The sequence below is a fragment of the Dipodomys spectabilis genome, unplaced genomic scaffold (genome assembly GCF_019054845.1).
Source record: "Dipodomys spectabilis isolate Male_0828 unplaced genomic scaffold, ASM1905484v1 ptg000173l, whole genome shotgun sequence".
NCBI classification, from domain to species: domain Eukaryota; kingdom Metazoa; phylum Chordata; class Mammalia; order Rodentia; family Heteromyidae; genus Dipodomys; species Dipodomys spectabilis.
In genome coordinates, this window is record NW_024870850.1 from 482,222 (window position 1) to 504,136 (window position 21,915).

At 39.8% G+C, this 21,915-nt stretch overlaps 1 pseudogene; it reads right to left on the bottom strand.

Annotated features, from left to right (window-relative positions):
- Nucleotides 1-1,367: 1,367 nt before the first annotated feature.
- On the bottom strand, nt 1,368-2,344 carry LOC122119750 (annotated as a pseudogene).
- Between the last annotated feature and the right edge of the window lie 19,571 nt (nt 2,345-21,915).

Consider the following 21,915-nt stretch of genomic DNA (forward strand, 5'->3'; position numbering starts at 1 on the left):
TGGGGGATTTAATTTTTTGTGTTGCAGATATATTTTAGATATGACACCCTTGTCTGTTGTATGGCCAGTGAAGGTCTTCTCCCAATTGGTGGCCTTTCTATTAATCTTGCTAGCTATGTCCTTTGCCCTACAGAAGCTCTGCAATTTCATGCAATCCCATTTGTCCAACCTTTCTTTGATTTTTTTGTGTTTCCGGGTCTCTATTAAGAAAATTTCAGCCTTTGCCAAAGAGTCCTAGAATATCTTCTACCCCCTCCTGTAATGTTTTCAGGGTGACTGCTTTGAATAAGTCTCAATTTTTATCACATGGTATTGTACATGGTCATCTGTTGAAACATTTCTTTTTAACTGATCTTAGTTTAAAAATGTTATAGACACTGTGAGTTCTGTATAAACTGGTGGGCAGCAAATTATTTCCTTTTTTCTGACTGACAAGCCTCAACTTCACTGAAGGATAAAGAATGAGGCCAAAGAAAGCATAATGGGTCACTCTTATAGAACAGTATTGTTTGTATAATTTGAAGCTTTCTGAATGGACGAGTTCAGGCCCGATCTAACTGTAAAAAGATTACTTAATGAATACACTATATGGAAATCATACAAAATGTTATTAACTTTAATCATTAATAGTTTAAACAGTACTCTATTACTATCTGCTATTCAAAACCCAAAGCTTCCCTGGGCCCTAGCAGGGGGCGGCTGTTGGCGCTCCCTCCTCCTGCATGCCTCATGCTGAGGGGTGGAGTATTTGGCTTTCAGAATCCCAGGCATTTAAAGAATGGCTTCAGTTGTCAAAAGGAGTACAGGAGGGCTGTGCTTTAGTAATGCACACCCTAGCAGAGGGGCTGGAGGTGCAGGACAGTCCTACTGTCAGAGCTAGGGGACTCTGGTGCACAGGACAAGACAAGGAGAGAAAGCAATCCCTTTGAAACAAAATCTGAAAATAAAAAATATGTTCACAGTGGTTTATATCAACAGTATGCATTTCATGACAGTAACATGTACAGACTCAGAGCACCCTAGGGGTCTTTATATCCTAAAGAAAATGAGCATTTACACTATTCATGGTTTGCACTGAATTAAAAAAATCAATTGTACACTTACTCCTCCGACAGGATAAACTGTCCTGGGTGTACAGCTTTAGCACCATCATTAACGTTGTTTGCAAAAGGAATAGGGTATTTAAAAACAAAATCATTTTTCTTTCATTTACTGTTATAACTAGCAAATTCCACCCTTAAGTTGAAGAGGGGAGGGCCCACAGCACAGGTCTATCTGAGCAGGTTGACCGGCTGCATGTGCGGTCTGAAAAATGAAGGCTATCTATAATTCTATGGCACAAGTCCTGACTGAGAGGCAGGGCGAGGCTATTTCTTTGCTTGCTTTGTGACCATACCGCAGGATGGCGTGACAGATCTCATGGCATTCGGCTTCTTTTTCTCTGCAGGCTTTAAAATCTGGAAGGAACACATCAGCGTCTAGTCCACGTCCATCATGGCCCCCGCATTGTCAAACTCTCCACAGTAGACTGGCGCAGAGAACAGAGTGACCAACTGCCTCTTCGCAAAAAATTCATATCCGTCTTCAACCACCTGATGGGCTCTACAAATAAGGTCCAAATCATGTTTATGGAGGAATTTGGCAACCACTTCTGCACCAAACGTGATGGACACGCCTCTGTCATTTTCACCTCAACCTAAGACATCTTTATCGGGGTCAGACCACAAAAGATCACAAAGAAGATATTGATCAGGCACATCAGTTGGTCACATAATTCGCCGAATCTGCTCCATAGATTGAAGATCTGGTGATAAGCCCCCATGACAGCAGAATATTTTCTCATCCACAATAGCTGCTATTGGCAAGCAGTTAAAACAGTCTGTGAAAGTCTTCCATAGTTTAATGTGTATCTTCTTTTACATTCATCATAAAACCCATAAATTCTATTAATGCTGGCGCACTCGTGGTTGCTTCTGAGAAGAACGACCTTCTCGGGGTACTTGATCTTGTAGGCCAGTAAGAGGCAGATGGTCTCCAGGGACTGCTTCCCCCTGTCCAAGTAGTCCCCCAGAAAGAGATAGTTGCTTTCTGGCGGGAATTCCCTGCATTCTAAAAGTCGAAGCAAATCATAGTATTGCCCGTGGATGTCACCACATATTTTGAGTGGTGCTTCAAGTTCTAGTAGGATAGGCTGACTGAGAAAGATCTCGCGGGACTTCAAGCACAGTCCTCTGTTTTCATTCTCCTGCAGCTGGACATTCTTACCTGGCTTGGACCCTCTCACTTCAAGCAGCAGTTGGATGATGCTGTCGATGTTGAGTTTGTTGATATCCGCCATCGCCGTACTGCCACCGACCCTCCCGCAGCAGCGGCTCATGCCCGGGACTCACGCTCACTGCTTCTTCCTTCGATCCCTACTGGAACCACCGCTAATCTATTGCTTGACTCACTGGTTATTCAAGAGTGTTATTCAGCCTCCATGTGTTATAAGACTTTTTCTGTTGACTTTTGCTGTTAAGTTCTAATTTTATTCCCTTGTGGTCTGAGAGAATTCAGGGCATAACTTCAATGTTTCTGAATTTGGACAAATTTACTATGTGACCTAAAATGTAGTCTGTTTTGGAAAATGTTCTGTGTGCTGCTGAGAAGGACATATATTCTGAGGCTGCTGGGTGAAATGTTTCCCAGACCTCTGTTAAATCTAGTTGATCTATGTAATTGATTAGATCTGCGGTTTCTCTGTTGAGTTTTTGTCGGGTTGATCTATCTAGTGGGGATAGCGGTGGGTTAAAAGTCCCCAACAATTAATGTCTTTGGATGTCTGTGAGATTTGAAGGAAAGTAGTGTTTCTTGGATAAATTTGGGTGTTGTATTGTTTGGTGAATAGGTATTTAGAACTGTAATATTCTCCTAAAGGAGAGATCCCTTAATTAGTATGTAGTGACCTTCTTTATCTCTTCTCAGAAATTTTAATTTGAACTCTCTTTTATCTGATATTAGGATTGCAACTCCTCTCTGTTTATGGGGGCCATTTGCGTGGTACATTTTATTCCAGCCTTTCACTTTCAAAATATGTTTCTTTTTATGGCCAAGGTGTGACTCTTGAAGGCAGCATATAGAAGGATCTTGCCTTTTATGCCAATTATGTCGCTTAATTGGAGAGTTAAGCCCATGATATTGAGAATTAGACAAGTTTACACTCCCACCAACTATGCAGTAGGGTTCCCTTCGGGCCATATCACCTCCAGCATCTGTTGTTATTAGAGTTCTTGATTATAGCCATTCTCACTGGGATGAAGTGGAATCTCAATGTTTTGATTTGCCTTTTATGACTATCGAGTTTGAACATTTGTTCATATGTCCATTGTTCTTTCTTATTTCCTCTTCAGAGAAATTTCTTAAGTCCTTAGCCACTTATTTATCATACAGTTGTTTCTTTGAAGATTTGTTGTTGGGTGATTTATTTTTTTGAGCTCCAAATATATTTTAGATATGAGACCCTTGTCCATTGTATGGCTAGTGAAGATCTTCTCCCAATCCTTGGGCTTTCTATTGATCTTGCTTGCTATGTCCTTTGCCATGCAGAAGCTCTGCGGTTTCATGCAATCCCATTTATGCAACCTTTCTTTGATTTGTTGTCTTTCTGGTCTTTATGTAGAAAAATTCTCTCTGTGTGAAGGAGCCCTAGAGTTTCTCCTATTCCTTCCTGTAATGTTTTTAGTGTGTCTTTTTTGACTTCGAGGGTATTGGCCATTGTTATTTCGTCTTCAGAGAAGTCTGTCTTTAAGTCTTCAGCCCAAGTTTTAATCGGTTAGTATTATTCCAAGGATTTGCCTTTTGGGGTTTTAACTTTTTAAGCTTCAAGTATACTTTTGGTTATGATGGCATTCTGTTATGAGTAGCTTGTAAAGACCATTTCCCATTCTGTGGGCTGTATATTTATCCTGCTAGCTATACTTTGCCATGCAAAATTCTTCAGTTCAATGCAGTTCTGTTTATCCAGTCTTTATTTGTTCTGTTGTGATTTTGGATCTGTATTTAAGAAGTTTTGACCTGTGCCAAGGACTCCTAATGTTCCCTCTATGCCTTCCAGTAATATTGTCAGAGTATCTGGTGTCATATTGAGGTCTTTTTCATAATTTGAAATTGATTATGGTGCAAGATGATATATAAAAATCTAACTCCAGTTTTCTGCACATGTATAGCCAATTCTGCAAGCATCATTTGTTGAAGATGCTGTTTTTCTTTCATCCTGTGCTTTTTACTCCCCCATCAAAGTTTACGTGGCCATAGTTCTTTGTACTAATTTCCTAGTTCTTTATTCTATTCATTAATCCTCAGGGCTGTTCATGTGTCACTGTAAATGCATTTTTTTAATTTTTCTTTTTTTTATTGTGAAAATACTGTACAGAGGTGTTACAATTACATGAGCAAGATAACGAGTACATTTCTTATCAAACATTGTAGCCTCCTCCTTTGTTTCCCCTTCCCATCCCATCTTCACCTCCCCTCGCCCCTCCACCCAACCCTCCTCCCCCCGTACCAAAGTTGTAAAGTTCGTTTTCTACATAACGATTTGTACGTCTCATTGTTGCAATGGGTCCACCTCTATCCCTATTTAAGCGATTTGTTTTTCCACTCCCCTTCACAAATTATACCAACATCAAATACAGTGAAAGCAGGGGTTATCCCATGGGGGAGGGACATACAAAGTAACAAAGAAATAATCTTATAAATGTGTTAGAGACAATTGCATCAAAGAAAAATTTGAATACATATCTTAGGGTTCATTTCCCTAACATCAACTTATCTGATGTTTTCTGCTTGACTCAGACATATACTAGTTATTGCAAATAAGGGAAACTGTGAGACCTATGTTTTTTGGGCCTGACTTACTTCACTTAATATAATGTTTTCCAAGTCTTTCCATTTCCTAACAAATGGGGAAATGTCATTCTTTCTGAAGGAGGTATAGAATTCCATTGTGTATATATACCACATTTACTTGATCCATTCATCTACTGAGGGGCATCTGGGTTGGTTCCATATCTTAGCAATGGTAAATAAGGCTGCAATAAACATAGTCTTCTGGGTAGCTTTAGTGTGGTCTTGTTTGTGAACATTTGGGTAAATGCCCAAAAGTGGGATTGCTGGGTCATAAAGGGAGCACTACGTGGAGTCTTTTGAGGAACCTCCGTACTGCTTTCCAAAGTAGTTGAATAAGACTACCCTGCTACTTTGCCAAAGTTTTGAATCAGCTTGAGTAATTTGGGAGTGGAGTCTGTGGGATTCTTTAAATACAAGAACATGTCATCTGCAAAGAGGGAGAGTTTTACTTCTTCTTTTCCTATTTAGATCTCCTTTATGTTTGCATCTTGTCTTATTGGTGTAGTTAGGCATTCTAATACTAGAATGAAGAGAAGTGGAGAGAGTGGGCATCCTTGTCTTGTTCCTGAGTTAAGAGGAAATGGCTTTAGTTTTTCACCATTAAGTATAGTGCTGGCTGTAGGCTTGTCAGAGACAATCATTATTGTATTGAGGAATGTTCTCTGGATTCCTAATTTTTCCAGAACCTTCATCAAAAAGGGGTGTTGGATCAGGTCAAATGCTTTTTCTGCATCTATTGAGATAACCATGTGGTTCTTATCCTTGCTGCTGTTGATGTGATGAATTATATTAATTGATTTGTGCATATTGAACCAGCTTTGCATCCCTGAAATGAATACTGTTTGATCGTGGTGTTTGATTTTTTGGATGAATTGTTGAAATCGATTGGCCAAAATTTGGTTGAGAAGTTTTGCATCAATGTTTGTCAAAGAAATGGGTCTATAGTTCTCTTTCTTTGATGAGTCCCTGCCTGGTTTTGGGATGAGAGTTATGATAACTTCATAGAATGAGTTTGGTAGTGAACTTTCTCTTTCAATTTCATTGAAGAGTTGGAGGAATACTGGCGTGAGCTCTGCTTTGAATGCCTTGTAGAATTCCGCTGTAAAACCATCTGGTCCTGGACTTTTCTTAGCTGGGAGGTCTCTTATTGCTGTTTCTATTTCAATGCTTGATATGGGCCTGTTAAGATTGCTTAACTCATCTTGGTTTAGTTTTGGCATGTCAATAATTGCTAGGAAAAGGTCCATTTCTGCCAAGTTCTCAAACTTATTAGTATAACGTTTTGAGAAGTATTCCCTTATAATGTTCTGAATCTTGGTTGTTTCTGTGGTGATGTTTCCATTCTCATCTTTGAGTTTATGGATTTTGGTGTGTACCCTTCTTTTTTCTGATAAGACTTGCTAAGGGTCTGTCAAGTTTGTTAATTTTTTCGAAGAACCTACTCTTTGTTTTGTTGATTCTTTCTATGTTTTTTTTAATTCTAATTCATTTAATTCTGATTTAATTTTAATTATTTCTTTCCGTCTACTGGATTGGGGTTTATCTTGCTGCTCTTGTTCAAGGAGGCTCAGATATTTCATTAAATTGTTGGTTTCAGATCTCTCAGTTTGGTTGAGGTTTGTTTGCATTTATTTTGGTCTTGTCGGTTTTGTGTGTGTAGGACATCTCTAAGAATCTTTTGTAGGGCTGGTTTGGTGGAGATATATTGTTTCAATTTTTCTTTGTTATGGAAGGTATTTATTTGACCTTCAGTTATGAAGGAGAATTTAGCTGGGTACAGTATTCTTGGTTGATAGTTGTTTGTCTTTAGGGCATTTCATACAGCATTCCAGGCTCTTCTTGCTTTGATTGTCTCTGCTGAGAAACCTGAGGTTTCTCAGCCTTTATAGGTGATTGATCTATTCTCCTTGACAGTTTTAAGGATCTCTTCCTTGGTCTGGATTGATCCTGTGTGGATTATAATGTGATGGTGGGATGTCCTATTCTGGTCTGGTCTATTTGGAGTTCTAAAAGCTTCTTGTATCTGAATAGGCCTATCTTTTTGCATGTTTGGGAAGTTCTCTGCTAGGATCTTGTTAAACAAATTTCCTAGACCATTAACTTTTGTTTCTAGGTGCTCCTGTACACCCCTTATCCTCAGATTAAGCCTTCTGATGGTATCTTCCAAGTGTTGGATAGATCTATCATATTTCTTGGATATGTCTTGGTTGTATGTTCTTTCTCTATAATATCTAGGCTGTCTTCAATCCCCGAAATTTGATCTTCTGCATGGTCTAACCTCCTGTCAAGACTTTCTACTTTGTTTTTTATTTCTTTTCCTTCTAATTGGTCAGCTTTGATGGCTTCAAATTCTTTGTTGAAGCTTTGTTTTAGATCTTGTATGAACTTCTTTACTTCCTTAATTTGGTGTTCAGTGTTTATTCTCAAATCACTTAGTTGATTGGTTATGGTTTCCTTGGACTGCCATTCCTTCTGTTGGATTCCATTCAGCATTCCCTTTGTAGTCTCCCTGACTTCCTTCAGCTCTTTGTTAATGGATCCCATGAATGCCTTTAGTGATCTTTGTGTATTCTCATCCTGCTCTCTCAATTCTTGTATTACTCTTTGCTTAGCTTCCTCCCCTTCATGCCATTCCTGTAGTTCTCTTTGAGTGTTCTCAGCCTGTTCACGCCATTCCTGCCTTTCTCTTTGAGTATTCTCAAGCTGCTCATGAAAATCCTGTATTCGTTTTTGAGCAGCTTCCTCACGCTCTTGATATTCCTGCATAAACCTTTTGTTTGCCTCCTCTCTCTCCCTATCACACTCATACAGAGTCCTTTGTAGGTTTTCAATCTTTTCGTTTACCATCAGTGTTTGTAAAGCTATTTGGGAACTCTCCTCTGGATTATTCATTATCTGTTGTGTCCCCTGATTATCATGAGTGGGAGTTAGATACCCAGACTTGCCATTTTTCTTGTGTTTTTTCCGGCTTAATCTGCCCATTTGGGATGAAAGTAACACCAGTTTTTAGCTAGAACACTATCTTAAGGCAAGCATCAACCAATATCTGTAGTTGCACAGTCAAAACTTTGCAGATACAATCTAGTTCAACAGATATATTTATTCAACATCAAACAACTCTATATTAATGGGCTACGAACCACAAAGAAGAATTTGGCAAACCAGAAATTATTAGGTTTAGGGAGAGATGTGGGTAAAAATAGGAATAGAGGGATGTGGGAAGGCACAGGGAGTGTTAACTAAGTCCTAATCTCAAAGCAGGAAACAGGTTGGATAGGATGAAAGTAGAGAGAGAGAAAAAAAGAAGAAAGAGAAAGAGAAAAAAAGCGAAGAAAGAATAGAAAAGCAAAAATTAAAAATTAAAAAGTGCGATGCTTAAAAATTATGCAAATTTGAAAGTGAAATATTCAGATAAGAACGTGGATATAATCAGAGAAGGGGAGGGATATAGAGGAGACGTGAAAAACTTAAAAATAAGAATACTTAAAATATTATATAGGTATTAAGAGGTAGTACTGCTATTAAGGAATTTAAGTCTAAAAGGTTTTCAATTGAGTAATAAGTTTCTGGATTAAGTGTGTACACAATGGGGGGTAAGGTGTAATAATCGACTAAGGGTGTATCTGAGGATGTACAGAACAGTAATTAAGTCACACAGAGAAGAAAAGGTGAAAAGAATGAGAAAGAAAGAAAAAAAGATCAAAAGTTCAGTAGAGCTAAACAAAAAACTAAAAATTTTTTAAAAAGCAAAAAAAAGAAGAAAGAAAAACGCACACACCTATACCCCTAAAATAAAAATTATAAGAGGAAGAAAAAAAGTTACTAGAAAACAATTTTTAAAGGTAAAAATTAAAAATTAAAAAAAGTTTTAGAAAAATTTTTTTTTATAAAAGGTACAAGAAAAAAAAAGTTCTTTGATTTTTTTTGGGAGGGTTGGGAAGATCCTGTATCTCCCTTGTGTCCCTAACCAGTTTCTTGTTGGAGTCATTGGTCTGCTTGTGATGTTTGATTTTCCTGTGGCTTGATTGGTTTCTTAAGTCAGTTTGTTTGAGCAGCCAGAAAAATGCTCTGCTTTACCCAGGATTTTCTGATCCTCCTCCCAGGCTAGTTCAATGGGACGGAGATCTGCTTTGAGTATCACAAAATGGGGAGATGGCTGTTTCCTCTAGTTTGGAGATGCTATGATGAGGCTAGGTTCTGGGTAGAGTTGAGGCCTTTCAGCAAACAGTAGTTTTTCCCTGAGGGGCTAGCTTGTGAGAAACTCACAGAGCCCAGCCTGGAGTCATTCTCAGGGTTTATGTTTACTGAATTTCAATTGATTGTCAAGGCTGCTAAAGGGAGGGGCAGCCTCTGGCTCTGTTTACCCAGTGAAGAAAGCCCTTCTTGGGGCTGGTGGCCTGGGCTGGGTGACTTTTCCCTGGGTGGAGCTGAGTCTGGCAGGTCAGTTTAAGTTCTTGTGACCTGCTAAATGACTCTTGTTTTCTTCCAAGGCCTGAGTTGGAGCTAGCAGCTCAGCTGGGCCTTTGTCAGTATCAAAGATGGATATCTCTGGTAGTGGGGGGTTGGGGGAAGGGTGGCCTTCCCTCCTCTGCTCCCTGAGTAGGAGTGAGGATATCAGACTTCTACTCATGCTGAGTCTTGGTTCCTGGGTCGTCTCTGGTCTGCGAACTGCAGGATGAAGATGTGTGCTCCTTGTCAGTTCTTGCTGGTGTTGAGTAGAATCCACTTGCCTGCCGCATCTGCCTCCTTCGTCCCAGACTCTCTGTGTTGCAGGTATGGCAGCTATGGCCGCCGCCACTGCAGCTGCAGCAGCCACATCTGCTGACAAGTGCTCAGATCTGTCTCTTTGCCTGGATTTCCCCTCTCTGGCCTAACTCTGTACTGTGATGGCACACTTGGTGTGATTCTCTGGCTTAGGACTGTTCACTGGAACACTAAAACTGCTTTCTATGTGAGAGCTTCTTTAGCCTCCAGCTTCTCCTCCGCTAACTTCCTGGAACTTTGTCTGTTTCAGTTTTTCTTCGCTATGGAAGGTTTTTATTTGACCTTCAATAATGAAGGAGAGTTTAGCTGGGTACAGTATTCTTGGTTGATAGTTGTTTGTCTTTAGGGCATTTCATACAGCATTCCAGGCTCTTCTTGCTTTGATTGTCTCTGCTGAGAAACCTGAGGTGATTCTACTTGGTTTCCCTTCATAGGTGATTGATCTTTTCTCCTTGACAGTTTTAAGGATCTTTTCCTTGGTCTGGATTAATCCTGTGTGGATTATAATGTGATGGTGGGATGTCCTATTCTGGTCTGGTCTATTTGGAGTTCTAAAAGCTTCTTGTATCTGAATAGGCCTATCTTTTTGCATGTTTGGGAAGTTCTCTGCTAGGATCCTGTTAAACAAATTTCCTAGACCATTAACTTCTGTCTCTAGGTGCTCCTGTACACCTATTATCCTCAGATTAGGCCTTCTGATGGTGTCTTCCAAGTGTTGAATAGATCTATCATATTTCTTGGATTTGTCTTGGATGGTTGTATGTTCTTTCTCTATAATATCTAGGCAGTCTTCAATCCCCGAAATTTGATCTTCTGCATGGTCTAACCTACTATCAATACTTTCTAATTTGTTTATTTCTTTTCCTTCTAGTTGGTCGGCTTTGATGGCTTCAAATTCTTTGTTGAAGCTTTGTTTTAGATCTTGTATGAACTTCTTTTCTTCCTTAATTTGGTGTTCAGTGTTTATTCTCAAATCACTTAGTTGATTGGTTATGGTTTCCTTGGACTGCCATTCCTTCTATTGGGTCTCCCTGACTTCTTTCAGCTCTCTGTTTATGGATTCCATGAATGCCTTTAGTGATCTTTATGTATTCTCATCCTGCTCTCTCAATTCCAGTATTACTCTTTGATTAGCTTCTTTCTGTTCACGCAATTACTGTAGTTCTCTTTGAGTGTTCTTAGCTTGCTCACACCATTCCTCACTTTCCCTTTGTCTGTTTTATGCCAGCTCTCGCAATTCCTATGTCTTTGACTCATCTCAGCCTGCTCACGGCATTCCTTTATTTCTCTTTGAGTGTTCTCAAGTTGCTCACACAATTCCTGTATTAATCTTTGAGTAGTTTCCTCAAGCTCATGATAGTCCTGTATTGACCTTTAGTTTGCCTTCTCTCTCTCCCTATCATGCTCATATAGAGTCCTTTGCAGGTTTTCCATCTTTTCATTTACCATGTTTACCAGTAGTGTTTGTAGAGCTTTTTGGGAACTCTCCTCTGGATTATTCATTATCTGTTCTGTCACCTGATTATCATGAGTGGGAGTTGAGATACCGGGACTTGCCATTTTTCTTGTGTTTTTCCGACTTACTCTGCCCATTTGGGATGAAAGTAACACCAGTTTTTAGCTAGAACACTATCTTAAGGCAAGCATTAATCAAAGTCTGTAGTTGCACAGTCAAAAGTTTGCATATACAATCTAGTTCAACAGATATATCTATTCAGCATCAAACAACTATGTATTAATGGGCTACAAACTGCAAAGAATTTGGCAAACCAATAATTATTAGGTTTAGGGAGAAATGTGGGTAAAAATAGGAATAGAGGGACGTGGAAAGGCAGAGGGAGAGTTAACTCAACTAAGTTCTAATATCAAAGCGGGAAATAGGTTGGATAGAATGATAGTAGAGAAAGAGAAAAAAAGAAAGAAAGAAAGAAAAAAAAGAGAAGAAAAATCAGAAAATAAAATTAAAAATTAATGTGTGAAAAACATAAAAATTATGCAAATTTAAAAACGTAATATTAAGAGAAGAATATTGATAGGATAAGAGAAGCGTAGGGATAGAAAGGAGACGTGAAAAATTTAAAAATAAAAATGCATAAAATATTATATAGGCATAAAGAGGTAGTAGTGCTATTATGGAATTTAAGTCTATGATGTTTTGAATTTAGTAATAAATTTCCGAATTCAGTGTGTATACAATGGAGGATAAGGTCTAATAATTGGCTATGGGTATATCTGAGGATGAGCAGAACAGCAATTTAGTCATGCAATGAAGAACAAAAGAGAAGAAAAAGTGAAAAGAATGAGATGGAAATTAAAAAAAATGATCAAAATGTCAGTAGAGCTAAAGAAAAAAAAGTTAAATAAAAGGAAAAAAAGAAAAAAAGAACGAATAAAAAAAGCACACACATATATACCCCTAAAATAAAAATGATAAGAGGAAGAAAAAAAAGTTAAAGAAAACAATTTAAAAAAAAGTTAAAAATTAAAAATTAAAGGTAATTTTAGAATTTTTTAAATAAATGGTATAAAAAAAAGAGTTCTTTCTTTTTTTGGGGGTGGGGGAAGGATGGGAAGATCCTGTGTCTCCCTTGTGTCCCTAACCAGTCTCTTGTTGGAGTTTCTGGTCTGCTTGCGGTGTTTTTCCTGTGGATTGGTTGTTTTCTGAAGTCAGTTTGTTTGAGCAGGCAGAAAAATGCTCTGCTTGACCCAAGATTTTGTGATCCTCCTCCTAGGCTAGTTCAATGGGAGGGAGATCTGCTTTGAGTATCACAAAATGGGGAGATGGCTGTTTCCTCTAGTTTGGAGATGCTGTGATGAGGCTAGGTTCTGGGTAGAATTGAGGCCTTTCAGCAAACAGTAACCTTTCCCTGAGGGGCTAACTTCTGAGACACTCACGGAGCCCAGCCTGGAGCCATTCTCAGGGTTTATTTTTTCTGAATTTCAATTGATTGTCAAGGCTGCTGTAGGGAGGGGCAGTCTCTGGCTCTGTTTACCCAGTGAAGAAAGCCACTCCTGGGTCTGTTGGCCGGGCTGGGTGACTTTTCCCTGGGTGGAGCTGAGCCTGGCAGGTCAGGTTAGGTTCCTGTGACCTGCTAAATGACTCTTGTTTTCTTCCAAGGCCTGAGTTGGAGCTTTGTTTTCAAGTTGACAACATGTGTTAGACCCAAATTAAGTTGTATGTATAAAGCACATTTTGTTTTTAATATATATTTTATTGTAAAGATTCTGTACCAGAGAAGTTACAGTTAAATAAGTAAGGTAATGAGTACATTTTCTATTGAGCATTGTTATCCCCTCCTTTGTTTTTCCCTACCATCTCTTTCCTATCCATCTCCCCAACTACTTCCCCCAACATTGTAAAGTTCATTTTCAACATAGTGTCTTTTACATCTCATTTTTACAATGGGTCAACCTTTATCCTTATTTCAGTGTTTTGTTATTTCCTTTCCCCTTTCGCAAATTATAAAAATGTGTATACAAGATCCAGGGCACCCACATCGAATACAATGAAAACAGAGGTTATACCAAGGGGGATGAATATACAAGGGAAACAAAATAATCACATAGTACATTAAAAATATATTAAAACAAGAGTAACAAAAGATAAAACCCCTTGTGTCCCTACCTTGGCATTCATTTCATTATATATGGTCATATGTATATAGCTTTTGGCCATTTCTGCTTGTCCTAGACATGTACTAGTTATTGCAAATGAGGGAAACTATGGGACCTATGCTTGTTTGGGCCTGGCTTACTTCCCATAGTACAATTTTTTCCAAGTCTTTCCATTTCCTAACAAAGGAGGCATTGTCATTTTTTCTGATGGAGGCATAGAATTCCATTATCTCTCTCTCTCTCTCTCTCTCTCTCTCTCTCTCTCTCTCTCTCTTACATTTTCTTCATCCACTCATCTATTGAGGGAATCTGGGTTGGTTCCATATCTAAACTATGGTGAATAATGCTTCGATAAACATAGTTGTGCTGGTAGCTTTAGTATGGCCTTGTTTGTGATCATTTGGGTAAATGCCCAGAAGTGTGATTGCTCAGTCATAGGGGAACTGTATGTGTATTCTTTTGAGGAACCTCCATACTACTTTTCAGATTGGGTGAACAAGTTTACACTCCCACCAAGAGTGCAATTGTCTTCAATTTTGGCCATATCCTCCCCAGCATCTGTAGTTGTTAGGTTTCTGGATTATAGCCATTCTAACTGGGGTGAGATGGAAGCTCAAAATTGTTTTGATTTGCCTTTCTTTTATGACCAGGGAAGTTGGCCATTTCTCCCTATGTCTATTGGAGATTTTTATTTCCTGTGCAGAGAACTTCTCCTTAGGTCTTTAGCACACTTATTAATGGGGCAGTTGTTTCTTTGAGGATTTTTTTTGGGAGATATAATATTTTGAGGTCTGAGTATATTTTAGATATGAGGCCCTTGTCTCTTGTAGATATTCTTCCAATCTGTGTGGTTTTTATTGATCTTGCTAGCTATGTCCTTTGCCATGCAGAAGCTCTTCAATTTCATGCAATCCCATTTGTCCAACCTTTCTTTGAATTGTTGTGTTTCTGGGTCCTTATTAAAAAAATTCAGCCTGTGCCAAGGACCCTTAGAGTTACTCTTATTCTTTTCTGTAATGTTTCCAGGGTGTCTGCTTTCACTTCAAGGTCTTTGATCCATTTGGAGTTGATTCTGGTGCAGAGTGATATGTAAGGATCTAACTTTATTTTACAGCTGTTTAACCAATTTTACCAGCACCATTGATTGAAGAGGCAATCTTCTGTCTATCCTATTTTTTTTGGCCCCTGTATTGAAGATTAGGTGGCTATATTTCTAAGGGTTTATTTTTGGGTCTTCAGTTCGATTCCATTGGTCCTTGGGTCTGTTCTTGAGCCAGTACCAAGCTGTTTTTTTTTTTTTTTTTTTGGGTCAGGTCTTGGGGCCTGAACTCTGGGCCTGAGCGCTGTCCCTCAACTCTTCAGCTCAAGGCTAGCACTCTACCACTTGAGCCACAGCCACTTCTGGCTTTTTTCACATAAGCATGAGGAATCGAACCCAGGACCTCAGGCATGCAAGGTAAGTGCTCTACCACTGAGCCAACTTCCCAGCCCTACCAAGCTGTTTTGATTAATATGTCTTTGTAGTAGAGTTTGTACTTTGGTATTGATATTCCTTCAGTAATGTTCTTTCTGCTAAGGATTGTATTTGGCATTCAGGGTCTTTTATTGTTACATATGAAGTTTTGATTGATTATTCTATTTCACTGAAGAATGAAGTTGGTATATTGGTGGGTATTGCATTGAATTTGTAGATAGCCTTTGGCAGTGTTGCCATTTTCACAACGTTATTTCTCCCAATCCAGGAGCATAGGAGGTTTTTTCACTTCCTGAGTTCTACTTTACAGTTTTCTGACTTTTATCCAATTTTACCACCCTTGAGTGTGTACGTGTGTGAGTGGGTCTGGGGGACTTCTTTGTCAAATTCATTTTTAGGTCTTCTGATCTGTTTTGTTGTTTTTTTGAGCTTTGTATTTATTTATTTTTTAATTCGTTGCTTTTAATTTGTTGGTTTTAAGTGTGAGTTTGGGCAAGTACAATGCTGAGTATGTGAGTAGGGCTGTGTAGTAATTTGTGTTATAATGACTCCTACAGTACTCTCTTTGCTTCAGATCACTTTGTCATTTAGGGGTCTTTTGTGGTACTGGTTAAGTTTTTGGATTGAATGTTCTACTGCTTTGAAGAGTGTCTTTGGGATTTCTTATAAGGATTGCTTTAATTCTATATATCATTGTGTGTGACACAGATGTTTTCACAATATTCCTTTTCCAAACCATGACCAATGGAGATATTTTATTTCTTCTTATGTCTTGTACTTTGTTGGTTTTGTTGTTTGATCTCTTTCATTTCCTTGGTGACATTTATAGCTAGGTATTTCAGATAGTTTACATTGGGAAGTGGAATTTGATGATTTCCCTGACTTCTCCCTCAGTCTTGTGATTGTTGTTTTGTAGACAACTGGGCTGAATGTGTTTATCTTGCTTTTGTGATTATTTTTTTTAAGTATCATACTGTTCATTTCTTGAAAGTGACAGTTGTTTTGTTGGTCTTGGGGCCTGAACTCTGGGCCTGTGTGCTGTCCCTCAGCTCTTCAGCTTAAGGCTAGTGCTCTACTACTTGAGCCACAGAACCACTTCCTGGTTTTTCTGCTTATGTGGTGCTGACGAATCAAACTCAGGGCCTCATGCATGGAAGACAAGCACTCTACCACTCTTCCCAACCCAAAAATGACAGTTTTAATGTACTGGGTCACATGTAATTGATTTCCCTGCAGAACTGAGTCTGTTACAAGCAATTTTCACCATAGAAGCTCAATGTGATCTTCAGTGAAGGTTTTAGAGGTCTTATTCCTTAGTCCCCCAGCCTAACACAGTTCTGACCAAGCTTGTGGCTTTTATATACCCTGTCAACCATCAACTCCCAGTTTATTCTGCTCTTGGCCATTGTTTCCAATCTTAGAAGTTGCTGAGCTGTGATTCCCCCCACAACCAAAAAGACAGCTTAGAGATGTAGCTGGCCCAATGTTCGTCTCACCTTAGTTTCACTCACAGCTTTTATGTAGGTGTGTTCAATGTTTCTCTGCTGAGGTGAAGTTTTTCTGTGGGGATATACTGAAGCTTATTCTTGTTGGTCGTTCAGGTGATGCCACAACTGCAATGATTGTGTATTCACGCTACCTGAAATCCACTCTGGGGCTATTGATTGATTCCAAGCTACTTTGCTTCCTGGCCTCATTTTCTTAGTTCTTCTGCTGTAAGTCATGTGAAAGACTTACTTTTTACTAGAGGGTTCCCACAATGAAGACTAAAAGATATTGTTACTCCATCACATCACTGCTCTCTTCTCTTCTTCTCTTTATTGTTGTTGTTTTTTTTTTTCCTACCATTCCTGGACACTCAGGAACAATGCCCAGGCCCTGAGTTGAAGCCCCGTCCCCCCCCCCCCCCGCACCAACACAATTAAAAATGTTCTTGTTTCAACAGATTGGAAGAAGTGCTATGTTACAAGAAATAATTGTATATATTTATTGTTCCAAATTCTATGTATGAAATTAGTGAAAAATGATTAATCAACAATAAATTAAAAATATATCTAGGCATGGAGGAGGAAACTGATGCTTTGTATATTTTAATCTTAAGTGAAAATCAAAAGATTTTCTACATTGTAATCATTTTTTTGTTTCTCTTTCTGTTTTTTTTTTTCACTCCAGCCTCCACCTGAATTGTAAAGTTCATTTTTCGACATAGCCTCTTGTACATCTCATTGTTGAAATGGGTCCACCTGTATCCCTATTTGAACTATTTGTTTTTTTCCTTCCCCTCCACAAATTATACCAACATCAAATACAGTGAAAACATTGGTTATACCATGGGGGAGGGACATAAAAAGCAACAGAAAAATTACATAGTACCTTATAAATTCATTAGAAACAATAGCAAGAAAGAAAAAAAATCACTTGTACCCTTATATTAACACCGTCTTATCTCACCTTGTCCTCTTGTTGCAGACATATACAAGTCACTGCAACTAAGGGAAACCATGAGACCTATGTTTCTTTGAGCCTGGCTTACTTCATTTAATATAATTTTTTCTAAGTCTTCCCATTTCCTAACAAATGGGGCAATGTCATTCTTTCTGAGAGAATTCCATTATATATATATATATATATATGTATATATATATATATATATATATTTATCGAAGCATTATCTACCATAGGTAAGGTGTAGAACCAACCCAGATGGCCTCACTAGATGAATGGATCCAGATAATGTAATATATATTTATATATTACATTATCTGGATCCATTCATCATATATATATATATTACATTATATTGATCCATTCATCATATATATATATTACATTATCTTGATCCACTCATCATATATATATATATATATATATATATATATATATCACATTATCTTGATCCATTCATCTAGTGAGGGCCATCTGGGTTGGTTCTATACCTTACCTATGGTAGATAATGCTGCGATAAATATAGTTGTGCTGGTATTTTTAGTATGGACTTGTTTGTGATCATTTGGGTAAATGCACAAAAGTGGGATTGCTGGGGCATAGGGGAGCTCTAGGTGTAGTCTTTGGAGGAACCTTCATTCAACTTTCCAAAGTAGTTGAACCAGTTTACACTCCCACCAACAATGCAGTAGGATTCCTTTTTTTCCACATCCCCTTCAGCATCTATTGTTATTAGAGCTCTTGAATATAGCCATTCTAATTGGGGTGAGGTAGAATATCTATGTTGTTTTGATTTGCATTACTTTTTTTTTTTTTTGTTTTGTTTTTGTTTTGGGTCCAGTTATGGGGCCTGAACTCTGGGCCTGGGCGCTGTCCCTCAGCTCTTCAGCTCAAGCCTAGCACTTTACCACTTGAGCCACAGCATGACTTCGGCTTTTTTCTTTTTGCTTATATGGTGCTGAGGAATCGAACCGAGGGTCTCAGGCTTGCAAGGCAAACGCTCTACCACTGAGCCACCTTCCCAGCCCCTTCTTTTCTTTTGTATTTCAAATTTTTTTAGTGTAAAAATACCATAGAGAGGGGTTACAATTACATGAGCAAGGTTATGAGTACATTTCTTATTAAGCATTGTGCCTCTTCTTTTGTTTCCCCTTACCATCCCTTCCAATCACCCCCACCCCCTCCCGCACCAAAATTATGACGTTCGTTTGTCAACATAGTCTCTTGTACATCTCATTGTTACAATGGGTCAGCCTGTATCCCTATTTAAACAATTTGTAAAACTCTCCCTCTTTGCAGATGACGAGATATTGTATTTAAAGAATCTTATGGACTCCACTCCCAAATTACTCAAACTGATTCAAAACTTGGCAAAGTAGCAAGGTATAAAATTAACCTTAAAAAATCAATTTCTTTGGAGAGGGAGGACCAAGATGGCTACGGGGCAGTAGGGAAACGCCACAGCTCTCTCCAACCAAAAAGAGAGTTCGAGTTCCAACGTTTAATCTCCCCAAGAGACCGACAACAACAAAAAGACGAACACTCAGAGAAAAACCAGAGGTGGAAAATAACAAAAAAAGAAAGAGAGGAAAAGAAGAAATTCAGAACAGAGAAGAGCGAAGACCCCTCCCCCAACCTTTACTGGCCGCACGGCAGTGCGCCAAGCCGCCGGCCAGCCGGCCCGGCGGGGGCTGCTGGAGCCCCAGAGAAACAGGGGGCTGCTTGCAGATCACCAGGTACCGGATTGCAGAACAGCGGATTGCCAGGAACAGAGAAACCTACCAGCCGGGAGTCTCCACGAGGATCCCACCCCCACCCCTCACTCTCCACCGGAGTGGAGAGGCTCCATCCCGCCAAAGCCGCCCGGCACCAGCAGCGCGACAAAGGGACCTGTCGGCAGACCACCCGCCCAATCGCGATTGCAACTACCCAGCAGGGGTCCGCCCAACCCAGCCCGCAACCACCCCAACTGAACTCGGATTAAAACAACAACTGACAACCTACAGGGTGAGTACCCAACAGGGGACAGTGAATCCATCAAGGGAGACCAGGGCTGGAGGGAATCCCCAGACCCTGACCTAGACTCCCTACCCCAACACCCGGACCACAGGACCCACTAAAACTGGGAACTGTTCGAGAGCTCCACCAGCCGGTGGAGCACACTCTGCTGGCCAGGCCAGAGCAAGAGCGCCCCTGGAAGGGAGCTTAAATGCACAAGCCAGGAACAGCGCCCCTGGGTCAAGACTACCAACAGTAGAAGAAATTTGAACTGTGTCCTCCAGGCTGCATAACCTAGGTGGTATACACATTAGCACAGGCCTAACGAGCGCGCTCCAGGCTGGGGCCGGAACCACCCCTGGGGACCGGCGCCTGAACAAAGCAAAAAGGGTCAGAAGTGGGGCTGTGGCTCAAATGGTAGGGTGCCAGCCTTGAGCTGAAGAGCTGAGGGACAGCACCCAAACCTAGAGTTCAAGCCCACAACCAGCCCAAAACAAACAAACAAAAACACATCAGGAGCCCATAGCAGACTCCAGTATTTGGGAGAGTGCATCCAGAGCATCTGATCTTCCCAAGAGCACCCGCAGGAGCAAACACAAGCAGTCTAGGCTGCTCAACCTTTCCAAAGGTGGGAATTGCCAGCAATCTACAGCAGAGAGCTGAGAATCCTAAGTAAGTCAGAATAGCAGCTGGAAATAGGCTCCCAACAGAATCCAGATCAGGCACAGACTCTCTCTACCAATACAGAATCAGCAACCAAGCAAAGACAGACACACCAAAACAAGATTGAAGAGCAGTCTCCTGAACCCCCATGCGAAAATCACAGAGAAAAATCACAAGGTTTACCATTACCCAAAACAGCAAGCTCACCTCAAAAGCCAGCAGCCACGCAGGGGAGAGCCCCAGTGGGAGCAAAGCAGGAATGGAAGACAAAAGCTACATCCAAGGGTTGCTGGAGGCAATGACTCAAGAAATAAAGCGAGAAATGGATCAGAAATTGAAAGAGCACAAGGATGAACTATCAAAAGAGATACAGGATATCAAACAAAAGTTGGATGCAAAAATAGAAGCTGCACAAACCTCAGTAAGAAGTGAGATAAACGCCAAATTAGAGGTAATGCATACTGATCTCACCTCTCAATGAGGTGAGAACCAACATTGAATCCATAAAGGGATCCATTTCCACCATGCAAACCACAATAGAAGCCATGGTCAACAGAGTGAATGAAATGGAAGGTAGAGTGTCAGATACAGAAGACAGAATACACCAACTGGACCAAAAAGTGACAGACATGGAAAAATCACTCAAATTAAACAAAAGGGAAATTCAAGAGCAAGCAGATAATGCTAAAAAATTTAACCTTCGCATAATCGGAGTGGACGAAGGTGAGGAATTCCAGAGCAAGGGAATGCAACACCTATTTAACAAGATAGTCAATGAAAATTTTCCCCACCTCAAAAACGACCATCTTAACTACATCACAAAAGCTTATCGAACACCCAACAAGCAAGATCCCAGGAGAAACACTTCTAGGCACATTATAGTAAAAATGATGGATCTGAATAATAAGGAAACAATCCTGCATGCAGCAAAAATGAAGAAGGAGCTATACTACAATGGGAAAAAAATTAGAATCACTGCAGATCTCTCCACACAAACAATGAATGCAAGAAAAGCCTGGGAAAGCACCATACAAGCCCTGAGAGCCAGTAACTGCCAACCCAGACTGATATACCCGGCAAAGCTAGCATTCACATTCGATGGAGAACTGAAAACTTTTAATAGCAAAGAAAAACTAAATGAATATATAAACATTAAGCCAGCATTACAAAGAATTCTAAGAGGGGGGACACAACCTGAAGAAAGCAACCAGGAACTGGGACCTGCCCCAAACAGGCATTACTCAAAGTCTAACTGAGCAAGCACAGGAGGAAAGGAAAGAAGAAAAACTTAGGAAAACGGAATGGCAGGGACAACAATGCATCTCTCTATACTTTCTCTTAATATAAATGGGCTGAATTCGCCAATTAAAAGAAAACGAACTGAGGACTGGATCAGAAAACAAGACCCATCCATCTGTTGCCTTCAGGAGACCCACCTCTCAGCCAAACATACAAACAAACTCAGAGTGAAGGGGTGGAAAAGGATCTACCAATCAAATTCCCCCAATAAGAAAGCAGGTGTAGCTATCCTGATATCTGACAAAATAAACTTTTCATTAAAATCAGTACAGAAAGACAAGGACGGACACTACATATTAATAAAGGGAACAATCCAAGAGGAGGATATAACCATCATCAACTTATATGCCCCAAATATCGGTGTACCCAGATATGTTAAACAAATGCTCTCAAACTTACAGAATAAAATAGATCCCAATACGATAATACTAGGAGACTTTAACACGCCACTCTCACCAAAGGACAGGTCTACCAACCAGAGGATTGGCAAAGAAGCTACCGAATTAAGTGAGGCCATACTTCAAGCGGAATTAACTGACATCTACCGAGTATTTCACCCTAAAACAACACAGTACACATTCTTCTCAGCAGCTCATGGAACTTTCTCCAAAATAGACCATATCATAGTTCATGCAAGGAACTTAAGCAAATACAAAGGGATCGACATAATCCCCTGTATCCTATCTGACCACAGTGGAATCAAGCTAGCTCTCAATAACAAAGCATACCGCAGAAATTTCTCTAATACATGGAAATTGAACAGCACACTC